Below are 20,566 nucleotides of genomic sequence, written 5' to 3'. Positions count from 1 at the left end.
TTCCCAAACCCCCAAGTCTAGGAACAGTTCTCAAAATTCAGTTCAGCAAGTCATGAAGCAGTACAATGAGCCAAGGCTTCTGAAAACCACAGTAGAATGTAGAGAGAATATAGAGAGAGCAGTTTATGAACTCCACAAGTTTCACGATGGAATCCATACGACACCACAATCACCGAAGAACTCTGTTGCTTTTAGTCAGAGATCTCTGCCACATCGAGGGCACTCGAAACATGGCCGCCCACAATTATACCTGCTTTCCAGTACAGGGTAACAACAAAGTGGACTCCACAGATTACTCCACAAATATCCATACATGGATTTGTATAGTGACACTCACAACAATTGTCCATCACTCATAGACACAGAGACACTGGCAGACAGGTAATGTTCCCAACTCTCTCTCTCTCTTTGTTCATCTGTCCATGCAATTGCCAGTACGCTCCAGTTATAGTCATTTTTTTCCCCACACGCAGTAGTCAGATAAAGCCACACACACTACTACACTCCTGTCCAGGTGCCTTAAAGGGACACTCACCACGTAGCAACCTGGCTCGTAACAGCTTGCCGCTTTTTTTTACTAAATTAAAGGGACTCTGCTGGTCTGGGAGAAGTGATTCTGGATGTTGAAGAGTGTTTGAGCAAACTGGAGGGTGTGCATTTTCTTCTGGGGACAAGAGGCAATGGCATGTCCATCAGTGAAGAACTTATTCCTAGAGAGATCTCAGAGAGTTTGCATTCTGCCTGGATCACTCCAGTTAACAACGTACTCACAGGTTCAGATTTTCCAAGCTGTCATCACTGAGATATGTGATGGTCTGCAGAAAGATCTTTGGACACAAGTTTTCATGCTGAAATCCTCTCCTTGTGGAGGTTAAGATCACATTGGGTCCGAGCTTCCTTGCCAAAAAATCTTTCAACTCTTTGATAGGAGCAGACTCCCACTATCCACTCTGTCCAGACCTCTCATTATTTGATATATTTTTATCAAATCTCCCCTCATCTTTCTCAAAACAGTCCCAACCTCTCTAATCTCTCATGCCAGGTTCTTCTTACATTGGGCTTGGCAGCTCTCCTTGTCCTGAGGTCACACAGAACCTTCCTCATTAACTTTCCACTTAGCTCATTGACCAGGACTTGCATTCTCCTTTCAGTGAAGGTGGGAGCCATCTCCTCTCCCCTGCAGCCTCAGACTACTTTATAGAAACCAAGGTGTGTGTCGCTGGTGTACAACTACCACAGTGAGTGTGCCGATAAGGGCTGATGCCTTTCTCCAAACTTGACACAGCAGGTTGTCAGGAGATGCGCAAACCTGGGAGAGGCCCCGTGACAAATCTCATAAATACTGTTTAAATTCAGTCGATTTTTCAATGACTCCCACACAGCCAGACATTTCTATAACCAACTTGGGGAAAGCAAGGAGCTCTGACTTTAGCACAGGGGTTAGGATCTTAATGAAACTGCAACAAAAAGGATAAAAGCCACAGGCATGCACAAAAAGACTGCATGGATACAACCCTGTGGCATGGCTTCAGAATACTTTACATGCTGACCAAATCAAGAGAGAGTTCCAGTTCCCAGAGAGAACCCTGCAACTGCATTCAGCAGAAGTCAAGCTTCTTTTCTGAAAATGTGAAATGTTCTTAAACATAACCTGCAAGTTTCAATCCATCCAGTTGAACATGATTCTAGTGTTTATTTTTTATTTTATCTTGGATCTTCTATTAGCTTTAATCTCCATGACAATTGTGAGTATACAAAAAAAATGCACATTTATGGTAATGAACCTTATTTGCATGTTGCTCCAGGCCCAGTCTCATTGTGTTCTCTAACTTTCCTTTGTTGCCTTATGTTCTATCTTGACTCGAGTTCCAAGACTCAGTGTATTTTCTTATCCAGATTAAATATTTGATTGGATTCTTTATCAACTGCATCCAAGGTCTAAAACCAAGCATCAGCCAGTTTATCAGTTTTGAATTGCTATTCTCTACGGCATGGATGTTTACAGTACAGCTTAGAATGCAAAATGGAATCACTTAAACACCAGTTTATCAGTTTTGAATTGCTATTCTCTACGGCATGGATGTTTACAGTACAGCTTAGAATGCAAAATGGAATCACTTAAACACCAGTTTATCAGTTTTGAATTGCTATTCTCTACGGCATGGATGTTTACAGTACAGCTTAGAATGCAAAATGGAATCACTTAAACACCATTCTATTTGAATTGCTTTAACACTTTGAGTTGAACAACAACGTGCAGTTATGTAACATCTTTCATACAGTAAAATGCTCTTGGAATTCCCCACAGAATGATTCTCAAACCTGGATTCACATTGAGCCACATAAAATGATCTCAGACCAAGAGGCCAAACAAACAGGGGGTGATAAGGTAGGGCTCAAAATTTGTCCTAAAGTGGGGAGAGAAAGTTGGAGAGATGTGGATTCCAGACTTTTAGGCCTGGGCAACTGAAAGCTTGGCTGGCGATAGAGAAGAGAATAAAATCAAGGGGGAGAATTGGAAAAGTACAGAGATTTCAGTGGGCAGTGAGAGGGTGCACAGATTGAGATCAGTGTTACCATGCCAAATTTGTAAACTAGAATGAAAATTTTAAATTGGAGGCCTTTCTCAACTGGAAATCAATATTGGTCAGCTAGCATCAGTTACCAGATGAGATGCAAGAAGGATAAGGGAAGCAGAGTGTTGGATGAGTTTGAGATTTAAAGTGTAAAACAGAAGGTCAGCAAGGAGAGTACTGGAATAACCACATCGAGTGATCACAAAGGCATGGTTCACAGTTCCAGTAGCAAGTGAGGTGAGGCAAGGCAAGGTGAGGCGAGATACAAAGCTGGAAACAGGTGCTGCAAATGATGCAATGGAAATGTAGTCAGAAGCTCAAATTGACTCCGAGTTGCCTCACACAGTAAATACGGAGAGAATGGAGTCAGAGTTTGAGATGGAACAAATTGGCTTCAGTCTCTGCAAAATTTCATTGGAGGTAATTTCTGCTGTGCTTCATAATAATGCATTTCAAATAGAAGGGGTGAGAAAGGTATCAGGAGAGCTTTCCAAACTTTACTGTTACTGAGGCCTCAATCCCGAAACAGCCTGACAGCCTTTGAGTGGAGGTGGAGCTTTGTCTCCTGTCAAATCCTGAGGGACCTTTTCACAACTTTAAATGCCTCTAATATTCTGAAACATTTAAAGTCTATTAAAACTAATGTAAATAATTTTCAATGAAAATTATCAAAAATGTAAAGATGAATTAAATACACCTTACAATATTTAATAATTACTGAAAACACTAAACTAAAATAAATGAAGAAAATCTTTGCTTCTCCATTCTCTAGGTCAAGAACCCCCATTGAAATGAAAGTGGTCTCCCACCTATGTTCAACTCGACTAATGAGAATCAGGGAGATGTTCTCCAGCTGAGGAATCCTGCAACACAGGGCTCTGGTGTTGGGATTCCATATGGAATCGTGCCCAGCATTTGACACTCAGTAAGGACTACCGTTTAGCCTCTGCAGCACTGGACATGGAGGGGCAGAGCCCAGTGTAACTACCTTCCACACATTTCACTGATGTAATGTTTAAAGCAGAACCATTAGTGATGTTGATATAGTGTAAGGGACTGTGCTGAAATGCATTGTACACAAAATGAAGATAATGTCATGTCCCAATTGTATTTACTGTACATATTATGAACAAAGTATATCTTTGGAAAAATAATAAGTCCTGGATTTGTTGCATCTATAATGTACTTGCATTGAAAAGGTGGAATGTTCGCAGTTCCAAAATATCTCAAGTAGCTGAATGATAGATAATTAGTCTGATTTTAAATGGCAGCTGGATTCCCAATGGGCAGCCTACTACACATAGCTGATAGTCTGTTTTCAGTAAGTGTTTTATACAGCGGCCAGGTTCTGCACTTAGAACTGTCCCAGTCACTAGAGCTGAACCAGTTTGAGACCAAAGCACATTCCACGCAGCAAGCGAAAGAGAAAGTGAGTTTGTGCATTGAGGCGAACACTGTTTCATTCTGTACAATGTTTATTTGCCTATCTTAATGAAATAAAGCTTGGAATTTTCAACTTCATTGAGCCCAAAAACTCATGATTACAGATCTTCCAATTATACATCCTGCCTAATTTTCTAGACCACAACTATTCCTTTCCATTAGCTTCAATGGAGCAGAATGTGGCAGAGGTTAAAGGACAAACAGCAGCTGATACTCTCATTACGTGTTTAATGATCATGACCACATACGTGCAGATTCTGTCTCTCAACTCTCTTTCAACTTTTCTCTTTTCCTTCAGTCCTGGGTTACCTTCTGCTTACCTTTGATGACTTACAAACATCAGTTTTTTGATTTATATTTTTCTATTCCCTTTATTCAGAGGAGGTAGTTCCTTCAACCTGTGGGCGCTACACTTTCTAAGTTTGTCTTTGTTCTTCTATAACGTTTAACCCACATTGGCTTACCTGCGTCTATCTACACTCTCCTGATAGTAGCGGATCCTTTGTTCCACATGTTACTATCTGCTTGTTTTTATTACTCTGCCTGTTAATTTTCTTCTTTATGTTCCTTGTTTCTGTAACCTCATTGTTTTTCTCCCTCTCTCCTTCTTCCAGGCTGCTGCTGTTGATGATTCCAATGACCCCAATGTAGCAGCACAGTTGATTCTAATGTTCTAACTATAACCATACAAATTACGAGCGCCCAGTCCATCAAGCCTTCTTCACCATTTGATAAGGTAAGGGTGATCTGACTGTAATCTCAACTCTGCATTACTGCCTATGCACAATAACCTTTCAACCCCTCACTCATCAAAAATTTACCTCTGTCTTAAAAATATTCAAAGACTCTGCTTCCACTGTCCTTTCAGAAGAGAGTTCTGAAGACTCTTGACCCCCTGAGGGAAGCAAAAAAAAACACCTCATCTGTCTTAAATGTGCAAGCCTTTATTCCTAAACTCTAAGTTCCTCCTCAAGAAGGGACATCCTCTCCATATCCACTCTGTCAAGACTCTTCAGGATTTTGTTTTAAGTTCCCTCTTACTTTTCTAAACTCCACAGGATACAAGTCTAACCTGTCCAACCTTTCCTCACAAGACAACCTTCACTGAACTGCTTCCAACACTCTCACATCCTTCCTTAAACACAGAGATTAATACAGTACACAGTATCCAGATGTGGTCCAAACAATGTACTATAAAACTGAAGCATAATCTCCCTTCTTTTGCATTCAATTCCCCAAACAATAAACAATAATCTGACTCTCCTGTTTGATTTCTACAATAAACTTGTATCAACTTGAATCCCTTTTATAGTCTCCTGCTTTGGTACATTATTTTCTTTGTACCATACAGACCCTGTAGCACTCCTCTCCAATCCCTGTAGATTTCAGTGGGGCTCCAGTATTTTGTTTCTCTTTGGGTTGCCAAAGGGTCTGATATCTTCCCAAGTGTACTCTAACATTCCATGCAAGTAAACTATCTTTGCACCATGTCAAAATATTTTAACGCAATGTAATGTTCATGACAGAATATTTCCTTAATTACATTCCAACATAGTTTAGAGTCAAAGTTCAAATCTGTTGATTTTGAAGTTCAGAGAATCATAGAAATTTACAGCATTGGAGGAGATCATCGGATCCGTCCTGCCAAAGTTGGCCAAAATGGACAATTCAGGTATCACAGGTGGCAACACTTGGTCTATAGTTCTGCAGATTCTGAGTCAAGTTTGCACGCAGGTATCTTTTTAAAATGTTCTAAGGTGTTCTGCCTCTAACATCTTTCAGGCAGTGAGTTTCAGAACCCCATTACTTGCTGACTGAAGTGCTTCTTTCCCCACTCCCCTCTAATCCTTCCATCAGTGAACATAGTTCTAGCTCTTTTAAATTGATGAATATTCAGTATGAAAAATTTGAGATTTTTTTGTTATTAACTAATTTATTTCATAGAAGTTTGCAACACAAACACAGAACCAAGAAGAGTGCCAGCAGTTCAAACCATTTTTGACAACAGCATCTAAACTCTCCTGGTTGTGACCCTGAACAACAGAAAACCGGTAGATGAGAGCTCAAATGAATTACTATGGACCACAATGCCAATACATCTACAATGAATTCCTGTAGTGCAGTGGAGTGAACAGTTGGAGTTTTATTTGAAATATCTGCCAAGTGCTCACACGGAGCTCCAATTGGGCTTCCTGGACCAGCATGTTTGTGTAGATATGCCTGCTGTTTAAGCGCTCACACTGAAACCATACAGCAAACCAAAGAGACCACAAATGGCCATATCCCAACCACACCGAAATCAAATACCCCTCCATGGGATAACAACAGTTAATATGGTGAGGCTGCAATCTAACTGCAGTGAATTTCTCGTCATATGTCAGTGATAATAAATCTGATTCTGATTCTGAATTAAACTGTGATCAAGTGAACACTGGGATGTTGTGTGGTGCACACTGTATGTTCAGTAGAATCTTCCACTGCAAGTTCTATCAGTGTGGATGTCCCATTGTGGTTACACTCCACCTGGCTTCACTGGGGAAATCAGACTGATTATTTTTTTGATTATTGTGGGATTAGAGAATCAAAGTATGCTATGGAATCCAGAGAATCATTTTGCACTAGTTAAAATATGGAATTCCATGGAATTTGGAGTATAGAACAATATCACTTACCTTATCTGGCCTATGCGGGTGTTTATGGCCTGCATGAACTTCCCTGATCAGCGTGTACTTAACTAGCTTCCCTTTATATGCTGCTTGGCTCAGGGGTCCATACAATAGCAGATTTTCCATTCTAACCACTCTCTGATTAAAGCTAAAAGTTACAACATACAAATAGTTGCCAGTTTTTGGATATTAAGCTATCTGCTTCCAATAAATGTTCAGCTTTGCATCCACTCAGAAATTACCACATGTAACACTAAATGGAAACATTATATAACGTAAGCCATATTCCTGCCACCCTCTCTAAAATTCATTTCCACTTCTAACACACTTTGGTTCCAAATACTCTAGCTTTAAAGAGGACTCTGTTGGGAAGTATTTTCTAAGACTCAAGCTTGCATGACATACTTTTCCATTCTTTCTTGCCTTGTTTATGGGTGGGCAGGGCATTATTTATAGCCATTTCACAATGAAGAAAATCCTGGATTCAATCCAGCTGAGGGCCATCCCACAGCAATTTAAAAATGAACTCATAACATAATAAAAGTGCAACTCATTGGCAATCAAACTGAAGAAGGTGAGATGAAAAACTTACCAAAAAGACTTGGATTTGCATAATACCTCATTCATCCCTTTCTGAAAGTCCCGTAGTGTTTTACAGCCAATTAAGTACTTCTGAAGTAACTACCGTTACTACTGCAATGTAGAAACCCAGCAGCTAGTGTACAAACAAGCTCTCATAAACAGCAAAAAGCAGAAAATTTGTTTTAGTGGTGTTTACTGAGGGATAAATATTGGTCTTGGTGACCACAGATAATAATTCCCGTGCTCTTTTTTGAAAAGGTGCCATCAGATACTTTATGTCTGTGAGAGACCAAAGGGAGCTTTGGTTTAAAGTTTCATCTGGAAGATCCACGGAGAGTACACTGCAACCTCCAGGGTGCAGAGATTAACTCAGCCCTTGATGTGAGTTGGAGGAAGAGGATGGTGAGCTTGGGAAGAGTTTAAGCAGGAAATCTGGAAGGCAAGGTTTCCCAGGCATTGAGAACTTAACAACAGGACAACATCTGAAGAGTGTGGCGGGAGTGGGGAGAGATAGAGGTAAGTGGGGTATGTGGAGGTTCTGGGGTGGGTTGAGTGGTCGGTCAGATTGGAGGTACTTGGATTTCAGGCAGGACAGTGTGCATCAGAGATCACAGAATGGAGGGAGTACGAGATTAAGGGACATCAGGGAGAAAGAGGAGTTCGAGGTAGGGAGGAGGAGAAGACTGTGTTGAGGGAGTGAGAGGTTGAAGTGTGAGGAGCAGGAGGATTTGTTAAGAGAGTCGGACTTTGAGTGGGGGAGAGGAGGAGGAGGAGATTGTGTGTTGAGAAGTAAGAAATTGAGGTGAGGAGGAGGTGGAGGAGATTATGTGTGGAGAGTGTAGGAGACTGAGGGGTGACCTTATAGAGGTATATAAAATCATGAGGGGCATAGATAGGGTGAATTCAATCAGTCTTTTCCCGCAGAGTTGGGGAATCAAGAACTAGAGGGCATAGGATTTTAGTGAGAGGGGAAAGATTTAACAGGAACTTGAGGGGCAACATTTGGACTGGTACATGGATAGGAAAGGTTTTGAAGGATATGGGCCAAATGGGACTAGATTGGATGAGCATCTTGGTTGTCATGGACGAGTTGGGCTGAAGGGCCTGTTTCCATGCTGTGTGACCCTACGACTCTACGAGTACAAGATCGAAGTGGAGGAAGAGTCAGAGAACACAATTGACATAGGATGTGAAGTGGCCAGTTACAAGGGTGTTAAGAGGTGTATTTGTTTGTCCTAGATTAAGCTTTCCTGAGCTTCTTAGCTCACCATCAACACTGTAAACTTACCCCATGGAGCCAGCTTTTCTTGGCTCAGACATAAATGCCCAGTTTGTGAATATATAACTCTTTTTGGTAGCTTTGTACTTCAGGCACAATCCACAGCCACCTTTGTATGGTTTACACAATTCATTAAATCTTTGTACTTCTTATTGAAAGTCTATTCACCCTCAACTCAAATTCAAATATCTATTCTGCTATATTTTTACATCAATCATATCGAATTGCTGAATAACTAAAAAAAGTTCTGAGCAAAAAAATTCCTAAATTCTCAGTAGATTGCACAGTGGTGCTCAAACAGTTCCCAGCGGGAAACACACAGTTCACTGAGAATACAGAGTAATGCCTAGTTACCTCATACTTGGCCCTGAGCCAAAATCACATCAGCAATTAAGATAGTTCATTTAAATAGCCATTTGCGCTTGTTTAAAACCAAGATGAATTAAATTCTACATGTGCCTCTTTTTGTAACTGGTATAATTCCATGTTAATTATTTACACCAACAAAAATCTTAGGGTTCCTGCTTTCTGAACCTGCTTATAGAGTGCATCTTGTGAAAGCTGAAAGGACTTGCTTTCACTGTGGGAAAATAATCTATTACACAAAAATATCTGAAAAGAATCAATTCAATCACGTGAGTAAAGCTTAGCTGGGCCATATGTATTGCTGATTACACAGCACCTCCAAGAGTGCAACACATTAAATGTGTACTTTCCACTGGCTGTGAATTCTTCCCACCTGTACCCACAGGACTTCTTAAGTTTCGTTCAAATGGGATGAGGTATTTAAGATACCTAGTTGTCGTAGATTGATATGCTTTTCATCAGTTGCCTGGACTTCTGCAGGAAAACCTACCTTTCTTCACCAATTTTCATTCAGAACTGAAAGCGGGAACGTGATTGTGGGAAAAACTTGCTTTCAATTTTAAACCCGTGCATAAAAGTGTGATGCTGATAATAATTGCTGTCAGAGCCAGTTTCTCAATTACAAATTGATTAAAAAAAGTCATGAGAAATGCACATATTATAATAGTGCTGTTTGCTCAGTTTGCAGATTGCAGGAAAGTCATCCAATAATTTCAAGAAAGTACCTTATTTACTTTATAAAACACATCCGATTATCAAGGGGCATGTTTACAATCTCACTGTTCCAAACTTTGTAAGAAACAAAGGTTCAAAAATAAGGACTGTATTTCCGATTCATGGTCCCTAGACATGCCGCAATCCTGCTGGAAATGTAAGAAGACGGAAATACACCTACGATACAAATTTCACCATGGGGCTCAGTTAACTTGCTCATGGAATGAATCTTCTGTAAACACGAGCACACTCGAGTACTCATGAACTAAATTTGGGAAGAGTATTAACAGTACAGTACAGAATATTTTTGTTGTTATACAACAGAAATTAAAAAAAAGCTAACTGGCATAGCAATCTGATGGCCAAACATGATGCTCACCAAAGTAGAATGTGAAAGCATGGAGGCAGCAATATGAGCCACTTGTACATTGCTCCATGGGAGCAGGATGTTCATTGGCCTGTTGTATATCTATACCTACTGGGTACCTCATCTTGTCAGGGCCATTGGCAATGGAAAGGTGGTGTTAAAGTTAAAAAGCTGCAGTGGTCATTCTCATCCGGTCATGAAAGATTTTCATTGCTGCACCTGTAGCTCCTAAACCCACAGTATTCTGGTTCAGTGGAAATACTGTGGACTTCTGGTGTGCATTTTCCAAGTGAGTGCACACCAGAGGATGTGCATGCTGGAACTTGACTTCAATGTGTTCTGCATGTGTCCTGACCTGCCAGTTACAGGAAGAAGTAATTCCAGATCACGGGTGTGTGTGAAAGAGAGGGGGGGGGGGGGGGGGGGAGAGGGAGAGAGAGAGAGAGAGAGAGAGAGAGAGAGAGAGAGAGAGAGAGAGAGAGAGACACAGACAGAGACAGAGAGAGACAGAGGCAGAGAGAGACACACAGAGACAGAAATACAGAGAGAGAGAAAGAGACAGAGAGAGAAAAAAACTCCCCAAGGAGCTGCAGAAAGGTCATGGGAAAAGAGCTCTGAACCGGCAAGGGACCAAAATTATTGGGACAGTTGGCATTTAATAGATGCAGAGCACTCTTTGCTAAACTTCTGAGGGAATCTGTGAAAGAAGAGATCACACAAGAGACATGTAGCTGTGTATAAAGATCTATCAAATGGTATCCGGTGAATAAAAGATAGCATTAATTCGGTGAGAGGGAAGCCCTCCCACTTCACTTGCAACCGGACTATGAACTCAAATTAAAAACATTACAATTTTAGATTTATAAAATTGATGAAGGTTTTCATCAGATATATTAGACAGCTTCTCGATTTAAGCTGCTGACTGACATATTTCAGCATTTCCCAGTTTTCATTTAAGGAATTACATCATCTGGAAAGTGGTAAGGAGGAAAAAGCTTAAATCTTAAAATTTGCCAAAGAAGACTTTTTTCCCTTGGTTCACAGATTGAACATAAAATATCACTGACTTCTTTTCTCCATCCAATAACATATGTTAGATTGGCAATGTGTGTTGGCTCTGGCAGCAAGAAAATGGAATTATAAGGGCCCCAGAGTCACAAAGTAATACAGCACAGAAAGAGATCCTTGAGGTCACCAAGTCCATGCAACCAGTTACATGATCCCTGTACTGATCCCATTTTATTCTGCTCCTCATTAACTCCCTTCAGATTCTGTTACTCACCTACACACCAGGGACAATTTACAGTGGGCAATTAACCCTCAGGATGTGGAAGGAGATTGGAGTAGTCAGGCATAAGGAGAACATGCAAACTCTACCAGACAGCACCAGAGGTCAGGATTGAACCCAGCACCCTGGAGTGTGAAGATACAGCTCGACCAGGTGTTCCCCTTGCCTGGGAACTGCTGATTTCCTGAGCACCCAGCAGAGGAGGAAGGGCAGTAGACATTGGGATATGGCCAGCAGCCTGATGTTGCAGCTGACTGTTTTTAATGAAACATAAATTTGGGCCTAACACTGTGTAATCAATAGCCCTGAGAGGATGAAATGGAAAACCTTGCCTATGCAGAGGCAGCCTGATACATACCTCTACCAAGATCCATATTCAATGCATTTCAGCAAGGATATCCACACAGCAGTCAGGGAAAGGAACTCTGTAAATGTGTCTATCAGTAAACTGTCAGTTCTCTAGGACCCGGAAATTCAGGCAACTGAGGCCAAAACTCAAGGCTTTTGTATTTTGGACATAAGACAGAGATATTTTAAATTTTAGGTCATTGGAATTTGTATTAAAATATTGCGCTGTATGTTTTGTAAATGTTTGATGTGCCGGGCATATTCTTTGGGGAACTCGAATCTGTTATGTTACATTGGGTGGCCCACCCAAGTGATGTGTGTGCTTAGCTCCCAATTTCCAATTTCAAAATCCCTGCCCTTGATATGGAGTTTTGTAAGAGTATCATTGTCATTCTTATACAGTACTTTTAACTTCCAACCTGATTGGTAAAAGGAGAGAACCTAAGTTTGTGCATGTTCATGACAATGAGATTACACTCATGGTTAATGAGTATTAGAACAGAATGAGACAGAATCCAAGGGAATCCTGTATGTGATCCCACAAAAAACAAGCACTTGAGTACAAAAAGTATGCTCCAAGGGAAAATTTATAAACATAAAACACTCAAATATTTGAAAGGCAACGATGAAAGACTCATCTCCAAATCATGATAGATTTCTAAAAGAATATTTTGGAGATACTTCACAGTAATTGCTCTCAGCTAATTAAAGGAATTAACACAAATGTAATTGAATTCTATTTAGAGTTTTGCATAAACTTAATATACTATAAATTGTCTGAGTTATTTGGTTTAAAGGTTACTTAATTTCCTAGTATATTTATTGCTTTGACCAGAGCCTTCCTGGTAGAAGCGGTATTTTATCCTGTTCAGTACACAATCATTTACCATTTCTCATCCGCATGCCAAATTCTTGGAAATACCTCAGAGGAAGGCTTCACTTTCTATCTGCCTCCAGGAACAATGAGATTCTATCACTGGAGTGAACAAGGACACAGAATTATTACAGCATCAGATTACTTTCAACAATGTTTTCAACTGCTGATTTAATTTTCAATTCACAATTATGTGAAACTGTCCATAAAGTGAACAGAGGAATTTGAAACTCTATTCTGTTAGAAGTGCTCAGCATTTAAAATAAAAGGGTTATTGAAGCACTAGGGTGGAACTAGAGGAACATCCTAAAACTGGGTTAAGCACTTGGCTGTTAAAGTGTGAACTATAACATCAGAGTCCTAAATTTTCTGAGTGATACAGCTTTTATCTTAATTTTAAAACCAGGTATCAACCACTAGAATAAGTTACTCCAACAATAGTCTCCATTTAATTCACAAGACCACATCAAAACTCTGCAGTTGGCTTATACTTTGTCACTGGCTCAGATCACCCGACATAGAATGCCAGTCATCACAGTCCTGAGTGTTTAGCAAGTCTCCTCCCGGCAGACACCTATTCCATCAACCCTCTGAAAGTCTTCAACCACACCGTTCCTCCATCTATCTTAATCTTGCTGCATAGCCATTTGTTTGTCATTGTGCAGATCTCCTTTCTGTCTCTGGTAGTTGCTGCTCCCCCAGACAAGATGCAAGCAGCTCCTTCTAAATGCAGCTAACTCTCCCTTTTGCACCAATTATTTATTTTTGTAACTTATAGTAATTTTTTACGTCTTTATGTCTTGCATTGTACTGCTGACACAAAAAAATCAAATTTCACGACATATGTCAGTGATAATAAACCTGATTCTGATTCTTTATTACGCTTATCAAGGTCATTGAGAATAATTCGAGCAGATGAAATACATTTGTGCAGATACTGCTTGAGCAAAAGCTCAGCTGGAGCTTCCACCTCACAACCACTCATTGCCCTATTCATTGATTTGATCCTTCAGTTCTAACTTCTTCTGTATTAGCCACTTGGGAACTTCTATACACAACTTTCTAGTTCTTTGACACAATATGATGGTGTCATCCAAAGATCCCGAAAATCTGTCAGTACAGGCAAACTCCAAGTTATATAAGGGTTCCATTCCTGCGAATTGTCTGTAAGCTGATTTCTCCGCAAGTCAAAAATGTTCATTTTCTATAGTAACCCATATTGTTTTGCTCTACATACACTTGCTATAATTCTTTCATTTCACTGAATAATCATCCTAACGTTATCCATCATTAAACTAATAGAAAAATATACTGTATCCAGTCATTAATGAACGCCATCAAACATTTTATTATGGTTATTACAGGCTTGAAAAACACTTAAAAAATGTATGGGAGAAATTGGTAAATTGATTAGTGTAGCAATTAGCGTAACGCTATTACAATGCCAGCAACCCGAGTTCAATTCTGGCTGCTGTCTGTAAGGAATTTATACGTTATCCCCGTGTCTGCGTGGGTTTCCTCTGGGTGCTCCGGTTTCCTCCCACATTGCAACGACGTTAAGAGCTGTGGGCAAGCTATGTTGGCGCTGGAAGCGTGGCGACACTTGCGGGCTGCCCCCAGAACATTCTACGCAAAGGTGCATTTCACTGTGTTCCGATGCACATGTGACCAATAAAGAAATCATATCGTATCATATGGTATTATTGTCACATGTACTGATGTACAGTGAAAAACTTGTCTTGCATACCGTTTGTACAGATCAATTCATTCCAACAGTGCATTGAGGTAGTACAAAGTAGAACAATAACAGAATGCGGAATAAAGTGTTATAGTTACAGTTAAAGTGCAGTGCAGGCAGACAATAAGATGAAACTTAATAACGAGGTAGATTGTGAGGTCAGGAGTCCATTTTATTGTACTAGGGAACCATTCAATAGTCTTAAAACAGCGGGATAGAAGCTGTCCTTGAGCCTGGTGGTACGTGCTTTCAGGCTTTTGCATTTTCTGCCCAATGGGAGGGGGGAGAAGAGAGAATGCTCGGGGTGGGTGGGGTCTTTGATTATGCTGGCTGTTTTACTGAGACAGCGAGAAGTGTAGACAGAGTCCATAGAGTGGAGGCTGGTCTCCATGATGTGCTGAGCTGTATCCACAACTCTCTGTAGTTTCTTGCAGTCCTGGGCAGAGCAGTTGCCATACTAAGCCATGACGCATCTGGATAAGATGCTTTCTATGGTGCATTGATTAAAATTGGTGAGGGTCAAAGGGGACATACCAAATTTCTTTAGCCTCTTGAGGAAATAGAGACGCTGGTGAGCTTTCTTGGTTGTGGCACCTATGTGGTTGGACCAGGACAGGCTATTGGTGATGTTCATTCCTGGGAACTTGAAGCTCTCAGCCTCTCTTGACCTCAGCACTGTTGATGTAAACAGGAGCATGTGCACCACATCCCTTCCTGAAGTCAATAACCAGCTCTTTTGTTTTGCTGACATTGAGGAAAAGGTTGTTGTCATGACACCATATCACTAGCCTCTCTACCTCCTTCCTGTACTCCGACTCATCATTATTTTAGAGGTATGATCCACTCTGGTGGTATCATCTACAAACTTGTAGATGGAGTTGGAGTAGGATCTGGCCACGCAGTAGTGAGTGTATAGGGAGTAAAGTAGGGGGCTGAGGACTCAGACTTGTGGGGCACCAATGTTGAGAATAATCGTGCCAGAGGTGTTGCTGCCTGTCCTCACTGATTGCAGTCTGTTGGTCAGGAGAATCAAGCATCCAGGTCTAGGAGTTTGGAGATGAGTTTGCTTGGAATTATAGTATTGAAGGTAGATCTGTTGTCAATAAACAACAGTCTAAAGTAGGTATCCTTACTGTCCAGATGCTCCAGAGATGAGTGCATGGCTAGGGAGATGGTGTCCGCTGTAGACCTGTTTCGGCAGTAGGCGAATTGCAGTAGGTTGATGTTGTCTGGAAGGCTGGTGTTAATGCGTGTCATGACCAGCCTCTCGAAGCACTTCATGATGGTGAATGTCAGAGCCACCCAGCGGTAATCATTAAGACACATTACCTTGTTTTTCTTAGGTACCAGTTTTTCTTAGGTACCTTCTTAATGCAGGTGGGAACCTCTGACTGAAGCAGGGAGAGGTTAAAAATGTCTGCAAATACCCTTGCCAGCTGATCTGCGCAGGATCTAAGGACACAGATATGGACACCATCTGGGCCAGAAGCTTTCCTCGGGTTCTCTCTGGAAGTGACTGTGGCTTCTCTCTGGAAGCAACAGTGACTGTGGGTTCAGATGCATTGAATTTGCACAATGTCAGATTTCCGTAAACCATGTTATCTGTAACCTTGGGAACCCCTGTATAATTCAAATATGCCACTTTCCTTACTGTTCCCTGTACTCACAGCCTTACTATACTCATAGCTTGCACCTGTGGTAATGTGACCGCCATTCCCATAATAAAATAAATGGTCTTGTATTAGAGTTTTAGCCCTGAGACTCTTAGCCTAGTAATGAACGATATTCGTCAGGAAACAAATCTATTTGGATTATAAACACCTCAAGCCATGTGATTAGTGTTAGAAATCTAGCTGTTTGCCATTTGTAAGGGTGATAATCTTCACAGTGCTTGGTTAAATTGTCCCAGGGTGGGGAATCAGTCAGTCATTGGGTTCCTGTCTAGTTCTCAGAAGTGAATAAAAATTTCATGAAAAAATATCACAATGTTTAAATGTTTCTCTGCAAACAATGCATGGTATGCCCAAATTGAAACAAGTCTTTTATTATCACTAGATTAATAAGTAACCTTTTGAAGGACAGTTAATCCATATTTAACTTTGTCACTTCATAGATAGAGTTATGGAATTATACAGCACAGAAACAGACCCTTCGGCCCAACTTGTCCATGTTGACTAAAATGCCTATCCACACCAATCCATTTACCCGTGTTTGACCTATATCTCTCCAACATTTCCTGTCCATGTACCTGTCCTACATGTCTTTTAAACACTGTAATTTTACCTGCTTCTACCACCTCCTCTGGCAGCTCGTTCCATATACCCTCTGTGGGAAAAAGTTATCCCTCAGATCCCTTTTAAATATTTCCCCTCTCACCTTAAACCTAGGCCCTCTGGTTTTAGACTCCCCTATCCTGGGAAAAAAATGTGACTATCTCCCCCATCTGTGCCCCTCATGGCTTTATAAGCCTCTGTAAGGTCACCCCTCAGCCTCCTTCACTCCAGGAAAAACAGTCAGATCAGATCAGATCTTTATTAGTCACATGTACATCGAAACACACATCTTTTGCGTAGTGATTTTTGGGGGGCAGCCCACAAGTGTTGCCGCGCTTCCAGTGCCAACATAGCATGCCCATAACTTCCTAACCTGTACGTCTTTGGAATGTGGGAGGAAACCGGAGCACCCGGAAGAAACCAACACAGGCACGGGGAGAACGTACAAACTCCTTACAGACAGTGGCCGGATTTGAACCTGGGTCGCTGGCGCTGTAAAGCATTGTGCTAACCACTATGCTACCGTGCTGTCCAATCTATCAGTCCCAGCTTATCCAATCTCTCCTTATACCTCAAGTCCTCCAGTCCAGACAACATTCCTGTGAATCTTTTCTGCACCCTCCCCCCAAACTTAAACACATTTTTCCTGTAGCACGGTGACCGGAATTGCACACAATTCTCTGACTGCGGCCCAACTAACAACTTGTACAACTGTAACATGTTGTCTCAACACCTGCACTCAGTGCCTCGACCAATGAAGGCAGGCATACCACACGACTTCTTCACTCCGTCTACCTGTGTCGCCACTTTCAGGGAACTATGTACTTCTACCCCAAGGTTTCTCTGTTCAATAACACTCCCCAGGGCCCTGCAATTCACTGTGCATGCCCTGGCCTGGTTGAACTTCCCAAAATTCATCATTTTGCACTTATTTGAGTGAGATTCCATCAGTCATTCCCTCGCTCACTTCCCAGCTGACCTAGATCCTGTTGTAACCTTGCACAACCTACTTTGCTGTCCACTTTACCACCAATGTTGGTGTCATCTGCAAACTTGCTAATCATGCCATCAACATTCTCATCGAAGTCACTACAAGCAGCCACTGTGTTACAGATGTTTGGGCAATGGAAATTCACCCACAGAATTCACAAATCACTGCCAAAAAAATCTGAGGTTTGAGTAAAAATTCACTCTCACAAAATGTGAAAAAAGTAAATAAGAACAAAATTAATTGTTTTTAAACCCTTATTTCTTGACATCTGCGTAGATGATGCAGCTCCATGTTATGGAAAATTGCGATATGGACCATTTTCTAGGGACGCAACCCACCCCCCCGCGTAACACAGGGGTCACCTGTAATTTATATGACGAACAATGAAGGACCCAGCACTGTTCCCTGTCCCAGCACTGATCCCTGTGGCACACCACTGGTTATAGCTCTCCAATCTGAAAAGCAACCCTCCACTACCACCATCTGCCTTCTACCACCAAGCCAATTTTGCATCCAATTTGTTATCTCACTGTGAATCCCATGTATTCTAACCTTCCAGACCAGCCTACCACATGGGACCTTGCTAAAATCCACGTGGACAATGTCCACTGCCCTTCTCTCATCAATTCTCTTGGTTACCTCTTCAAAGAAACTCAAATTTGTGAGACTTAATCTCCCATAAACAAAGCCACATTGACTATCAATTGGATCAAGAATAAAAACTTAATGCCTTGAATGATAAGCATCAAGACTGTCAACTGAGCCAGTAATATTTGTTTCATCCTTTACATCCAATGTGATGCCGTGATTTCCTGAGATTCACTATGAGAGAGAAAAGGGGAACGTCCAGGTCTAGACCCTGAGGAAATTGAGAAGCTTACAGTCTAGATGAGGCAAAATAAGGATGTTTATGACAGATACTGAGAGTGCCACACAGCAGAAAGCCTTCAGGAGTGCAGAAGGTGCATTTCAAAACTAAAATTTAAACAAAAGTCCAATTGTTTTGTACCATTTGCTATTTACTTCAGTAAGGAAAGAAGCAAGAGACCTAGATTTGTAAGGTGCCCTTCACATCACTTTCAGGACATTTCAAAGAACTTTACAGCCAATGAATTGTTTCTGAAGTGTAGCCACTGTTGCAATGTTGGAAATGTGGCAGCAATTTCTACAGTGCCAGCTCCCACAAATAGCAATGTGATAAGACACCCCACTCCCAAAAAAAACACTTTTTTTTATTAATGTTGGGTGCAGAATACAGGCTGGTTAAACACGGATTAATTCCACCAAAATAACCTCACAGTTTCTTCCCAAACCTCCTGAGAGCAGAATGGGATCTCGGTTAAACATTTCATTCAAAAGATGGCACCTCCCATACTACAGCATTCTTTGTATATTGCACAGCCTAAATTTGCTCAAACAGATTTGCAATTTTGTTGATAATTTAAGAATCTACATGATTCCTATTGCAATTTCTAAGACATTTGCAGCTGAACTCCTTCAATATCCACTTTCAAGTTTTTTCCTCCAACTGTTCTTTTTGCAATGTTTACTGACTCAAGGTAAAATTTATCATTACTGTTTTCTGCAAACAAATTAGGAACTGGCAGACTTCTCACTTGACAGTTGGCAAAACGGTTCCCGTAGTGGTGCAGATAGGCAGAAATGGTCATATCAAATAATATAGGGCAAAAGCAATCACTCAGTGTTGGGACAAATTGTTACATTTAAAACAGGCTGCTTACTTCTTGTAAGTTAGGTTTTCACAGCAGCAAACAGAAAGAAAATGGTTTTCAAATTCAGCTTTGTGGCAAGAAAGGCTCCGAGGAGTCTGTGTGCAATTACACAGCAAATTAAAACCGCACAAACTCTTGGTTCAGCTCCACTACCTCAGCGTTTCATGGAATTAAATGGGAGGTAGAGCTTACAGGATTCTCACAATTTGTGACAATGAAAACTCCTGCCTTCCACGTGGGCAGTGATGACCAGCATCACTGTGGTTTTCAATGCATTGACACTAAAAATATGAAGTATATATCCACATTCAGTGCCCAATGACTCTGGGCTGACTACAGAGAGGCTCCCTTCTCAACAGCATATCACTTCACGCCCTGCTGGATTACAGTCCAATATTAATTCCATATTTAGATTACACTTTTAGGATGTGAGCCAAGCAACACTAGCTCACACCAATGCTAAAACATCAATGCAAATACAACCACACAGAACTACCAGTGAATGCTTTAAGGAAGTTAATTACTATACCGCAAGCCCACTTGCATAACGATTGACTGACAAATAGTGTAGATTGTTTTTCTCTGAGAAACTAATTTCATCTGAAAAATAATTTAAACTCTTGGATCAAAGGCAAGAAGGGTAGCCTAGATTTTGGAACACATCTATGATCAGTTTATGTCAAGAATTCTACTTGACACTCACCAATATTTCAGGTTTTCCTGTAATACACATTTGTAACGTCACTAAATGCCAGGGAGAAGCCCATTTCCTGGACTTTCGCTATTCTCTCTCATATACCTAGTAGAACAATCAGCTTTCTGAAACTGGAAAGAACTAGTAACCAATTAAATATACTCTGGTCTTGAAAAGTCCATGAGTTAGGACTGAAAATGTGTTGTTTAAGTAAGTGGGTTTAATTGAAACAAAACTGGATGAACATCCCTGAAGAAACGTCCTCGTTTTAGCACTTGATCAGGAGCATAACCAATAACCATGTGTGAAGGAGAGAAACTCAGTTATTTCCTTGCACCTGCCATTTTAAAATGTTACAAAGGGATGGGTAAAGTTACAAATGCCCATCCCATACTCCATCCTGATGTCATCCCAGCAGCTGGATTTGTATAACATTCTGCACCATGTTTTATGCTCCTGTTGGTTGTACTAAACCAAAAGCCCAGCAGAATTGGGTTCCCACTTAAATACCATCCTCACCACCACAATACCCGACCCCACCCCATCTCCACCTCGTTTTCCATTACCAGACTTACATTTCCATTCTTGTAAATTAAGTCTGACCACCCAATGATAAAGCTCATACTAGAGGAAC

General features: G+C 41.0%; 1 protein-coding gene across 2 annotated transcripts in view; it reads right to left on the bottom strand.

Annotated features, from left to right (window-relative positions):
- The window catches only part of afap1l2 (actin filament associated protein 1-like 2), a 202,893-nt gene that overhangs the window by 140,194 nt on the left and 42,133 nt on the right, over positions 1-20,566 (bottom strand). The window lies entirely within an intron of this gene.

Source organism: Pristis pectinata, chromosome 12 (genome assembly GCF_009764475.1).
Source record: "Pristis pectinata isolate sPriPec2 chromosome 12, sPriPec2.1.pri, whole genome shotgun sequence".
In the NCBI taxonomy this organism is placed as follows: Eukaryota; Metazoa; Chordata; class Chondrichthyes; order Rhinopristiformes; family Pristidae; genus Pristis; species Pristis pectinata.
Note: the sequence above shows the minus strand (reverse complement) of the source record. Positions and strands in the feature narration are given on the sequence as shown.